The 11,614-nt window shown below is 41.1% G+C and overlaps 1 long non-coding RNA gene across 1 annotated transcript; it reads left to right on the top strand.

Moving 5' to 3' along the window:
- Positions 1-627: 627 nt before the first annotated feature.
- On the top strand, positions 628-10,560 carry LOC135612583 (uncharacterized). The gene is made up of 2 exons (XR_010487008.1): positions 628-8,015; positions 10,260-10,560. It is a non-coding gene; the product is annotated as an uncharacterized LOC135612583 (long non-coding RNA).
- Positions 10,561-11,614: the final 1,054 nt, after the last annotated feature.

Genomic DNA, 11,614 nt, shown 5'->3' with positions numbered 1-11,614 from the left:
TTTGCGGGTTTGAGTAGCTGGCTAGTGCGTGTACTGTAACGTCAGTCGGTTGTGGCTCTTCTTCCGCATCTTCTTCTTCATGTTCAAGGCTCTCTTTTGGATGTTCAATGACCTCTTCTTCTATCGATTCAATCATAAGAAGTCCTCCTTTACTACAGCGATGCTCAGGGCTCCACGGCTCGTCACAATGCCAACATAACCCTTTCGCATATCGCTCCCGAAGCTCTTCTCCTATTAACCTCTTTGGTGCAGGGACTTGGTCGATAGTAGGGGGGGCTGAGGGCTTCAATATTACTAGTTGAGGAGCGACCCTAGTCCTCCGAGCTTCATGGTTCAATTGCTCCTCTTGATGTCGTGCGAAAGAGATGCCTGCCATAAGCGTATACGGTTGTCGCGCTTTAACTTCTCCTCGGATCTCCAGCTTCAAGCCCTCAATGAAGGTCCTCAATAGCTATTTTTGAGACCAATCATGAGTTTGATTAGATAACCTTTCAAACTTGGTTTGGTACTCCAGAATGGTGGAGGTTTGTTGGATCTTTGCTAGTTGTTCGTCAATATTCTCGTAATCGGTTGGTCTGAAGCGAATCAGCAATCCTTCTTTGAATTGACGCCATGAAATGTAATATCCCCCACTTTTAAAAATGTATTAATAAGGATTTATATGTAAATTGGGGGACCTATATGTAAATATAGAAATTACAAGGACTAAACTGCTAAGTTGCAAAAAGAAAAAAAAAAGAAAAGGAAAAACCGAAAATTCGGTATTATCCCACCGCCTCCCACGCACTCTGTTTCTTTCCAGAAACAGAGAGAGCGGTGGGGCGTGAGGAGAAGAAGGAGAGTGGTTGAAGAAAAGAAGAAGAAGAGGGAAAAGAAGAGAGGAGGAAGAAGAGAGGAAGAAGAGAGGAAGAAGAGGGAGAAGAGAAGAATATGAAGAAGAAGAAGAAGAGGAGGTGGCTGCAGCGAGGGCTGCAGCGAGAAGCTGTGGGGCGTGGGGAGAAGAAGAGAGGAAGAAGAGGGAGAAGAGAAGAAGAAGAAGAAGAAGCAGAAGAAGAAGAAGAAGAAGAAGAAGAAGAAGAGAGGATGATAGCTGCGGCAAGGCTGCAGCGAGGAGGTGTGTGGGGTTGGGGAGGAAAAGGGAAGAGGAGAAGAAAAGAAGGAGAAGAAGAGGGAAAAGAGAGGGAAGAGGGAGAGGAGCGAGAGGTGGCAGCAGCTAGGGCTGCAGCACCTCTGTTTCCTGCAGGTGGAAACAGAGGAGAGGTGGGGCGTTCGAAGAGGAGAAGAAGAAGAAGAAGGAAGAGAAGAGGAAGAGGAAGCAAGAGAAGAGGTTGTGATACCTCTGTTTCCTGCAGAGGAAACAGAGGAGAGGGTGTGTGTGACGTCGGGGAGAAGAAGGGGAGGAAGGAGAAGAAGAGAAGAAGAAGAAAGGAAGGAGAGGAAGAAGAGAAGGGAAAGGAGGAGCTGCGGCTGCGGCGGTGGCAGCTACAGCTGGAAGAGAAGGAGAGGAAGAGATGGTGAGGAAGAAGAGAAGAAGTAGAAGCGGGTGAAGAGGCGGCACCTCTGTTTCCTGCAGGAGGAAACAGAGGAAAGGAGGTGCTGTTCGTCGGGGAGAAGAAGGGGGCTGCAGCTGCGGCGATGGCAGCTGCAGTTGGAAGAGAAGAAGAAGAGGAAGATGAGCAGGGGAGGAGGGAGAGGTTGCGGCCGTGGCTGCGGCCGCGACTGCAGCAGTTGCAGCGGGGAGAGAAGAAGAAGAAAGGAAGGAGAAGGAAGAGGAGAAGGGAAAGAAGTAGCTGCGGCTGCGGTTGTGGCAGCTGCAGCTGTGGCAGGGAAAGAGGAAGAGAAAAAGGAAAGGAAGAAGAAGAGAAAGGGAAGGAGAGGAAGAAGAGAGGAAGAGGAGAAGGGGCTGCGGCTGCGGCGATGGCAGCTGCAGCTGTGGCTGGGAAAGAAGAGAAGGAAAGAAAGAAGGAATGAGAGTAAGAGAGAGCAGGTGACTGTGCCTCGATGTTCGACACGTGATGTAGTTACGAAGAAAGGATGAAAACGGGAGCACAAAACGAAACAGAGAGAGGACACGGAGGAAAAGTAGAAAGATTGGACTGGCACCTTCCTTGGATATTCAGATCAAAATATTTGAAAGGCAAGTTCCCTGATCGTTTCTCCTATAATTGCTCTGATATGTCTTATTGCAAGTTCCCTGATCATTTATCCTATAATTGCTCTGATATGTCTTATTGCAAGTTCCCTGATCGTTTCTCCTATAATTGCTCTGATATATCTTATTGCAAGTTCCCTGATCGTTTCTCCTATAATTGCTCTGATATGTCTTATTGCAAGTTCCCTGATCGTTTCTCCTATAATTGCTCTGATATGTCTTATTGCAAGTTCCCTGATCGTTTCTCCTATAGTTGCTCTGATATGTCTTATTGCAAGTTCCCTGATCGTTCCTCCTATAATTGCTCTAATCTTTCCTATTGCAAGTATCTTGATCGTTCCTCACTGCCATTTTATCTCTACATTTGCTTTGAATATGAGGAACTATGAATTGTTCTAGCCTTGCATTTGATATATCTCCTGTTTAGACGTAACGTTTCGAATATGTGCAACTTCTGATATTCTGACCTTTTGATACCGAGCTGCCTATAAGTCTTTGTTGGAAACTCTGATTTGTTCAAAACTGATTTCATTGGAAACTAGACTCGTAGACCTTTCTTTGATATATGGATTGAAAGATTTGGAATCCAAACACCTGTCCCGTTGTCTGTTGAATCTGACATTATGAATTCTGCCAACAGAGATTTTGTTCTACGACACTTGCTTACCAAATTATTTGTAACTCTCTCTGTTGGACAGTTCAATTCATAAGAAGCCTGTCTTATCTGAAAGTATTATCCAATGATTATTTCTGAGTAAATTTGAGCACGATTGATAGTTTGAATCATTTGTTCAATGTGCCTTCTGTATTCTGCCAGAAATCGAGCTGTGGTCGATTTCTCATATTCTGGTTTCATTCCTTTGGAGATTGATATCCTTTAGCTTTCTTATTCAATTGAGCTTTATATTACTGCTTTGAATTCTTGTATGCTCTTGTCCTTAAAATTATTGCATTCTTGAAAACTGTTGTGTAACGTTTATGCTATATCGTATTTACTCATATAGGCACATGTATATCCTATTGTTCCGCATTTGCTTTCGATATGTGCCTATTCCAGTTTCATTCCTTTGGACATTGAATTCATCAAATCTTCTTATTGAATTGAGGTATAAGTGATTGCTTGGATTCCATATGTGCCCTTGCTTTCAATTCCTTTCAAGTCTGAATATACTTGTGAAAGATTATTGCTTACTTCGGATTGACTCGTAAAGGCACATGTACGTTTGTTGTTCCGCGTGTGCTTCCGATATATGCTACTTATTGTTGAAACTGTCCTTTTGTACTCTGGTGTGTGGGATTGTCTGGACCTTTGCCAGAAATGGTAAAGGGTATGCGCTATTTGCCCGCTATGTGGGGTCCCGCTATGAGGGATATTCTGTATGCGCTTGTTGCCCGCTACGTGGGTATGTGATTAGAGCCTGCGATGCTCTGCCGGCCCCCTTTGACTTCACCTAGACGTGGGTGGATGGAGCTCCCAAACGTGGGAGACTTTTGTCAGGTGGTCATTCAGAAATGGATGAATCACATTCTGACTGAGATCCCACTACACCCTCTATGTGTTTGATATGACATCCAGAGTTTTGGTGAGTTTGTTTCTGTTCATACTCTGGATAAGATTGATATGATTGCAACGTCAAGGACGACGTTTGAGCTCTTGTACGATATGTGTACCGATATGCTCTGAAAGGCTTCATTCCCTGATGATTTTGTTTCGAAATGTTCCATATGTCGTTGATATGCTTCGGAACATTTTATATGCCATTGATAAGCTTGATATGTTTCCTTTGCTTCTGATATGCTCCAATTACGCTGTGCTCCATTTGCTATGAACTGATATGTTCTTATATGTCCTATTTGCCATTGATATGCTCCAATTACTCTGTGCTCCATTTGCTATGAACTGATATGTTCTGAAATGTCCTATCTACCATTGATATGCTCTAAATTACTCTGTGCTCCATTTGCTATGAGCTGATTTGTTCTGAAATGTCCTATCTGCCATTGATATGTTCCAATTACTCTATGCTCCATTCGTTATGGATCAAATATGTTATGAATGACATGATACGTATGATTTGGTATCTATTGAGATGGTATCCTTGAGAATTCTGGTATTTTGCCTTGCATTATGATACCTTACTCGTTTCAAACTGTTCCTTTTGTTCTGAATATGCTTTGTCACTTGCTGAGCCGTTTTTGGTTCACTCCGTTGTTATATAAACCTTTCAGGTCAACTTGTCACTTTTCGAGATGTTTGATTTGGGCTGAGGCAGTGGATAGCTTTTCAGAATTATGGGCAAGTCCTGTTGGTTGTTATGCTATTGTTGTATAAGCATATTTTGTATATAATGAATTGTTCTGATGATCGAAATGGATATACTGTGTAAAAGTGTTAGAAGATCTCTCTTATTTGGAATTTCGGAATGTTAAGTCTAATTTATGACGATATGAACTTGTGGTGAATAGTTGGAGTTCTGATTGTATAATTTATTTAGCTTGTGGATTTATAAATGTTGTTCATGTTTGTCAAGTTGGCTTGGGTTGCCATAAATGTGAATTATCGAGTGATGTGATATATGATTATAAACTGCACAGGTTTTATGGATGTGAATATGAATAGAATGTTTTCAGTGTCCTCAAACGTTAGTTTGGATCCTGGATTGGTCTGTGACGAAAATTTTAAAAATCATGGATATTTTGAGGGGCGTGACAGAGGTGGTATCAGAGCATTGTTTGAGGATTACTGAAATATTTGATATGTTGACGTGCAAAATATATTGAGGTCTAATGAACTATAGTGATTGGTGGAAATTTTCTTTGATGTATTTTAGGAATCTGGGATGATGAGGACATTTGGTCCTCCTATTTCATTGTTTCTGATTAATTAAGGGGAATGAAATGATTGATTGGGGATATTGAATCAGAGTGGCGCAGCGGAAGCATGGTGGACCTAATTTCATTGGTGGTAGAAAAATGGATGATGCAAATGGAGAAGATATTTGATATACAAAATTGTTCTAATGATCAAAAGATTTCTTTTGCTACGTTATATTGGAAGTAAAGACTTATTATTGACGGCAACAATGAAAAGAATTTTTGAAGATCAATGGCAAGAATGACAAGAACAAGTTTACCAATAAAAATATGATTGGAAATGAATCAGTAAGTAACAACAAGAGGATCAAGACATTTGGATTTGAAATTGGAGGTCATCATAAAAGACTCAATCATGTGTGAATTATAAGTTAAATTATGAAACAAATTTGTGTTTTCGGATGATTGGAGTATATTTTGTTTGTAGAAAGTTGGATCTTAAAATAAAAGTTTGCCCTTTGAACAAGAAGAAAGAGTCACTGCCTCCTAAATCATCAGCCCATGTCAGAGTGTATGCTATCACTGAATATGATTCTAAGACTTCTGAATTAGTGGTCGAAGGTATTATGTATGTTTATGAAAGAATGCAAATATTTGTTTGAACATGGGTTCTATCTACGATTTGATTCGTAACATATTGCCTATCACTTGGGTATTCAACCTAGACCACTGTATTATGTGATATATGTAAGTACAATCATTGGAGATTCTTTGATAACGAACTTGAATCTGGTCCTCTTGTCTGATTTTTGTTGGAGAACTTGAACTTTTGCTGATTTAGTTCTCCTAGAGATTTGGAGTTATGATATTATACTTGGTATGCATTGGCTATCTTCTTATCATACCAGTATGGATTGGTATATAACAAATGATCACTTTTTGCATATTTGATCAGCCGATCTTTTATTTTGAGAGTATTGGACATTATTTATCTCCTTGCCTAATGTATCCCAGGATGACTTGCCTGGATTACCTCCAAATGTGATTTTGCTTTTGATTTGGTCCTTGGGACAATCCCTATATCTAAGCCTCTCTGCAGAATGATATCATTTGAGTAAGTGGAATTAGAAAAACAACTACAAGGATTATTAAATGAGGATTTTATTTGGCTTAATATTTTATCATGGGGTGCTCTGGTGTTAGTTAAAAAGATGGATGGAACATGGAGGCTTTGTATTGATTATGGATAGTTGAATCAGGTGATCATCAAAAACGAGTATTTTCTGAAGTAACGATTTGCTTGATTAATTACAGGTGCGCAAGTATTTTTGAAAGATTGATTGAAGGTCGGGTTTACCATCTATTGAGAATCAAGAAGGAGAATATTTCGGTCACTCTTGGAAAATTGTGTAATTGTATTGAATTGATGAAATTATTTAAGAGTAGGAGGAGGAAATAAAGAAATCATAATCCTCATCTTTTCATCGATTGAGCTATGACCAATTTAGAGGACTAAATTTTCTTTTAAAGGGGGGAGAGTGTAATATCCCCCACTTTTAAAAATGTATTAATAAGGATTTATATGTAAATTGGGGGACCTATATGTAAATATAGAAATTACAAGGACTAAACTGCTAAGTTGCAAAAAGAAAAAAAAAAAAAGAAAAGGAAAAACCGAAAATTCGGTATTATCCCACCGCCTCCCACACACTCTGTTTCTTTCCAGAAACAGAGAGAGCGGTGGGGCGTGAGGAGAAGAAGGAGAGTGGTTGAAGAAAAGAAGAAGAAGAGGGAAAAGAAGAGAGGAGGAAGAAGAGAGGAAGAAGAGAGGAAGAAGAGGGAGAAGAGAAGAAGATGAAGAAGAAGAAGAAGAGGAGGTGGCTGCAGCGAGGGCTGCAGCGAGAAGCTGTGGGGCGTGGGGAGAAGAAGAGAGGAAGAAGAGGGAGAAGAGAAGAAGAAGAAGAAGAAGCAGAAGAAGAAGAAGAAGAAGAGAGGATGATAGCTGCGGCAAGGCTGCAGCGAGGAGGTGTGTGGGGTTGGGGAGGAAAAGGGAAGAGGAGAAGAAAAGAAGGAGAAGAAGAGGGAAAAGAGAGGGAAGAGGGAGAGGAGCGAGAGGTGGCAGCAGCTAGGGCTGCAGCACCTCTATTTCCTGCAGGTGGAAACAGAGGAGAGGTGGGGTGTTCGAAGAGGAGAAGAAGAAGAAGAAGGAAGAGAAGAGGAAGAGGAAGCAGGAGAAGAGGTTGTGATACCTCTGTTTCCTGCAGAGGAAACAGAGGAGAGGGTGTGTGTGACGTCGGGGCGAAGAAGGGGAGGAAGGAGAAGAAGAGAAGAAGAAGAAAGGAAGGAGAGGAAGAAGAGAAGGGAAAGGAGGAGCTGCGGCTGCGGCGGTGGCAGCTGCAGCTGGAAGAGAAGGAGAGGAAGAGATGGTGAGGAAGAAGAGAAGAAGTAGAAGCGGGTGAAGAGGAGGCACCTCTGTTTCCTATAGGAGGAAACAGAGGAAAGGAGGTGCTGTTCGTCGGGGAGAAGAAGGGGGCTGCAGCTGCGGCGATGGCAGCTGCAGCTGGAAGAGAAGAAGAAGAGGAAGATGAGCAGGGGAGGAGGGAGAGGTTGCGGCCGTGGCTGCGGCCGCGACTGCAGCAGTTGCAGCGGGGAGAGAAGAAGAAGAAAGGAAGGAGAAGGAAGAGGAGAAGGGAAAGAAGTAGCTGCGGCTGCGGTTGTGGCAGCTGCAGCTGTGGCAGGGAAAGAGGAAGAGAAAAAGGAAAGGAAGAAGAAGAGAAAGGGAAGGAGAGGAAGAAGAGAGGAAGAGGAGAAGGGGCTGCGGCTGCGGCGATGGCAGCTGCAGCTGTGGCTGGGAAAGAAGAGAAGGAAAGAAAGAAGGAATGAGAGTAAGAGAGAGCAGGTGACTGTGCCTCGATGTTCGACACGTGATGTAGTTACGAAGAAAGGAAGAAAACGGGAGCACAAAACGAAACAGAGAGAGGACACGGAGGAAAAGTAGAAAGATTGGACTGGCACCTTCCTTAGATATTCAGATCAAAATATTTGAAAGGCAAGTTCCCTGAACGTTTCTCCTATAATTGCTCTGATATGTCTTATTGCAAGTTCCCTGATCGTTTATCCTATAATTGCTCTGATATGTCTTATTGCAAGTTCCCTGATCGTTTCTCCTATAATTGCTCTGATATGTCTTATTGCAAGTTCCCTGATCGTTTCTCCTATAATTGCTCGGATATGTCTTATTGCAAGTTCCCTGATCGTTTCTCCTATAATTGCTCTGATATGTCTTATTGCAAGTTCCCTGATCATTTCTCCTATAATTGCTCTGATATGTCTTATTGCAAGTTCCCTGATCGTTCCTCCTATAATTGCTCTAATCTTTCCTATTGCAAGTATCTTGATCGTTCCTCACTGCCATTTTATCTCTGCATTTGCTTTGAATATGAGGAACTTTGAATTGTTCTAGCCTTGCATTTGATATATCTCCTGTTTAGACGTAACGTTTCGAATATGTGCAACTTCTGATATTCTGACCTTTTGATACCGAGCTGCCTATAAATCTTTGTTGGAAACTCTGATTTGTTCAAAACTGATTTTATTGGAAACTAGACTCGTAGACCTTTCTTTGATATATGGATTGAAAGATTTGGAATCCAAACACCTGTCAAGTTGTCTGTTGAATCTGACATTATGAATTCTGCCAACAGAGATTTTGTTCTACGACACTTGCTTACCAAATTATTTGTAACTCTCTCTGTTGGACAGTTCAATTCATATGAAGCCTGTCTTATCTGAAAGTATTATCCAATGATTATTTCTGAGTAAATTGGAGCACGATTGATAGTTTGAATCATTTGTTCAATGTGCCTTCTGTATTCTGCCAGAAATCGAGCTTTGGTCGATTTCTCATATTCTGGTTTCATTCCTTTGGAGATTGATATCCTTTAGCTTTCTTATTCAATTGAGCTTTATATTACTGCTTTGAATTCTTGTATGCTCTTGTCCTTAAAATTATTGCATTCTTGAAAACTGTTGTGTAACGTTTATGCTATATCGTATTTACTCATATAGGCACATGTATATCCTATTGTTCCGCATTTGCTTTCGATATGTGCCTATTCCAGTTTCATTCCTTTGGACATTGAATTCATCAAATCTTCTTATTGAATTGAGGTATAAGTGATTGCTTGGATTCCATATGTGCCCTTGCTTTCAATTCCTTTCAAGTCTGAATATACTTGTGAAAGATTATTGCTTACTTCGGATTGACTCGTAAAGGCACATGTACGTTTGTTGTTCCGCGTGTGCTTCCGATATATGCTACTTATTGTTGAAACTGTCCTTTTGTACTATGGTGTGTGGGATTGTCTGGACCTTTGCCAGAAATGGTAAAGGGTATGCGCTATTTGCCCGCTATGTGGGGTCCCGCTATGAGGGATATTCTGTATGCGCTTGTTGCCCGCTACGTGGGTATGTGATTAGAGCCTGCGATGCTCTGCCGGCCCCCTTTCACTTCACCTAGACGTGGGTGGATGGAGCTCCCAGACGTGGGAGACTTTTGTCAAGTGGTCATTCAGAAATGGATGAATCACATTCTGACTGAGATCCCACTACACCCTCTATGTGTTTGATATGACATCCAGAGTTTTGGTGAGTTTGTTTCTGTTCATACTCTGGATAAGATTGATATGATTGCAACGTCAAGGACGACGTTTGAGCTCTTGTACGATATGTGTACCGATATGCTCTGAAAGGCTTCATTCCCTGATGATTTTGTTTCGAAATGTTCCATATGCCGTTGATATGCTTCGGAACATTTTATATGCCATTGATAAGCTTGATATGTTTCCTTTGCTTCTGATATGCTCCAATTACGCTGTGCTCCATTTGCTATGAACTGATATGTTCTTATATGTCCTATTTGCCATTGATATGCTCCAATTACTCTGTGCTCCATTTGCTATGAGCTGATATGTTCTGAAATGTCCTATCTACCATTGATATGCTCTAAATTACTCTGTGCTCCATTTGCTATGAGCTGATTTGTTCTAAAATGTCCTATCTGCCATTGATATGTTCCAATTACTCTATGCTCCATTCGTTATGGATCAAATATGTTATGAATGACATGATACGTATGATTTAGTATCTATTGAGATGGTATCCTTGAGAATTCTGGTATTCTGCCTTGCATTATGATACCTTACTCGTTTCAAACTGTTCCTTTTGTTCTGAATATGCTTTGTCACTTGCTGAGCCGTTTTTGGCTTACTCCGTTGTTATATAAACCTTTCAGGTCAGCTTGTCACTCTTCGAGATGTTTGATTTGGGCTGAGGCAGTGGATAGCTATTCAGAATTATGGGCAAGTCCTGTTGGTTGTTATGCTATTGTTGTATAAGCATATTTTGTATATAATGAATTGTTCTGATGATCGAAATGGATATACTGTGTAAAAGTGTTAGAAGATCTCTCTTATTTGGAATTTCGGAATGTTAAGTCTAATTTATGACGATATGAACTTGTGGTGAATAGTTGGAGTTCTGATTGTATAATTTATTTAGCTTGTGGATTTATAAATGTTGTTCATGTTTGTCAAGTTGGCTTGGGTTGCCATAAATGTGAATTATCGAGTGATGTGATATATGATTATAAACTGCACAGGTTTTATGGATGTGAATATGAATAGAATGTTTTCAGTGTCCTCAAACGTTAGTTTGGATCCTGGATTGGTCTGTGACGAAAATTTTAAAAATCATGGATATTTTGAGGGGCGTGACATGAAAGGACTCCATAAGTATGTTCAAACCAGTCAAACCATTGTATAGCATCCCCTTCAAGATGTATAGCTGCAATTTTCACCATAGATACATCCGCGGTTTTGTGGTACTGAAAATATCGCTCCGCGCGCGAGATCCAACCAATCGGGTCTCCTTCTTCCCATCTAGGGAAGTCCACTCTCATGCATGGATAGTTGGGTTTGGTCATAGAGCCTACCCTCCCTTGGAAGTCATCTCTTCGGGCTTGGTGTGATTGGGCAAAGCTCTCTCCTTGATATGATTTCTTCGGGCTTAGTGGTCGGCCCAATCTAAGTTCGGTAAAGAGCGTCCGAATCTTATCCTCCATTCGCGCCTCCAAGGCTTCGAATTTAGCATTGATTGCCTCCTTAGATGCCATAGTATATGGCCCCAAATCAATGATGTTAAGATCTCTCTTTTGCTGTTGGGTTAAAGGCATGTATAGGTTGAGATAAGTGATGGTCGAAAGTGTTGGTGGATTGGTGGATGTAGGCTGCGGTTTAGGCTTGTTTTGTGGCTGTTTTGGGTGTAGTTTGAGGGTGTGGTTTGGTAGAGTTTTAGGGCTGTGGATGAAAGTTTTGGATCTCTGGTAGATGGTAGCAAAGGTTTGACAGAAATCCGTGGAAGTTGCAGCAAGTATGTGCTGTCATGTAAGAGTAGAATTGTCGTCGAAGAAACAACGGTTTCTCGACGTAATTTCCACCAAAAACTTGAGAGAATTGAGGAGGGAATTGATAGCAAAATCACAGTTTATATGACAGCAAGAATATCTAATTTAATCAAGAAAATTTCGGCAGTATAACAGCAAAGAAATTGGTGCAAGTTGCAATTGCAGAATTATCGTCGAAAAATTTC

The sequence above is a fragment of the Musa acuminata genome, chromosome BXJ2-5, assembly GCF_036884655.1.
Source record: "Musa acuminata AAA Group cultivar baxijiao chromosome BXJ2-5, Cavendish_Baxijiao_AAA, whole genome shotgun sequence".
Lineage (NCBI taxonomy): Eukaryota > Viridiplantae > Streptophyta > Magnoliopsida > Zingiberales > Musaceae > Musa > Musa acuminata.
Note: the sequence above shows the minus strand (reverse complement) of the source record. Positions and strands in the feature narration are given on the sequence as shown.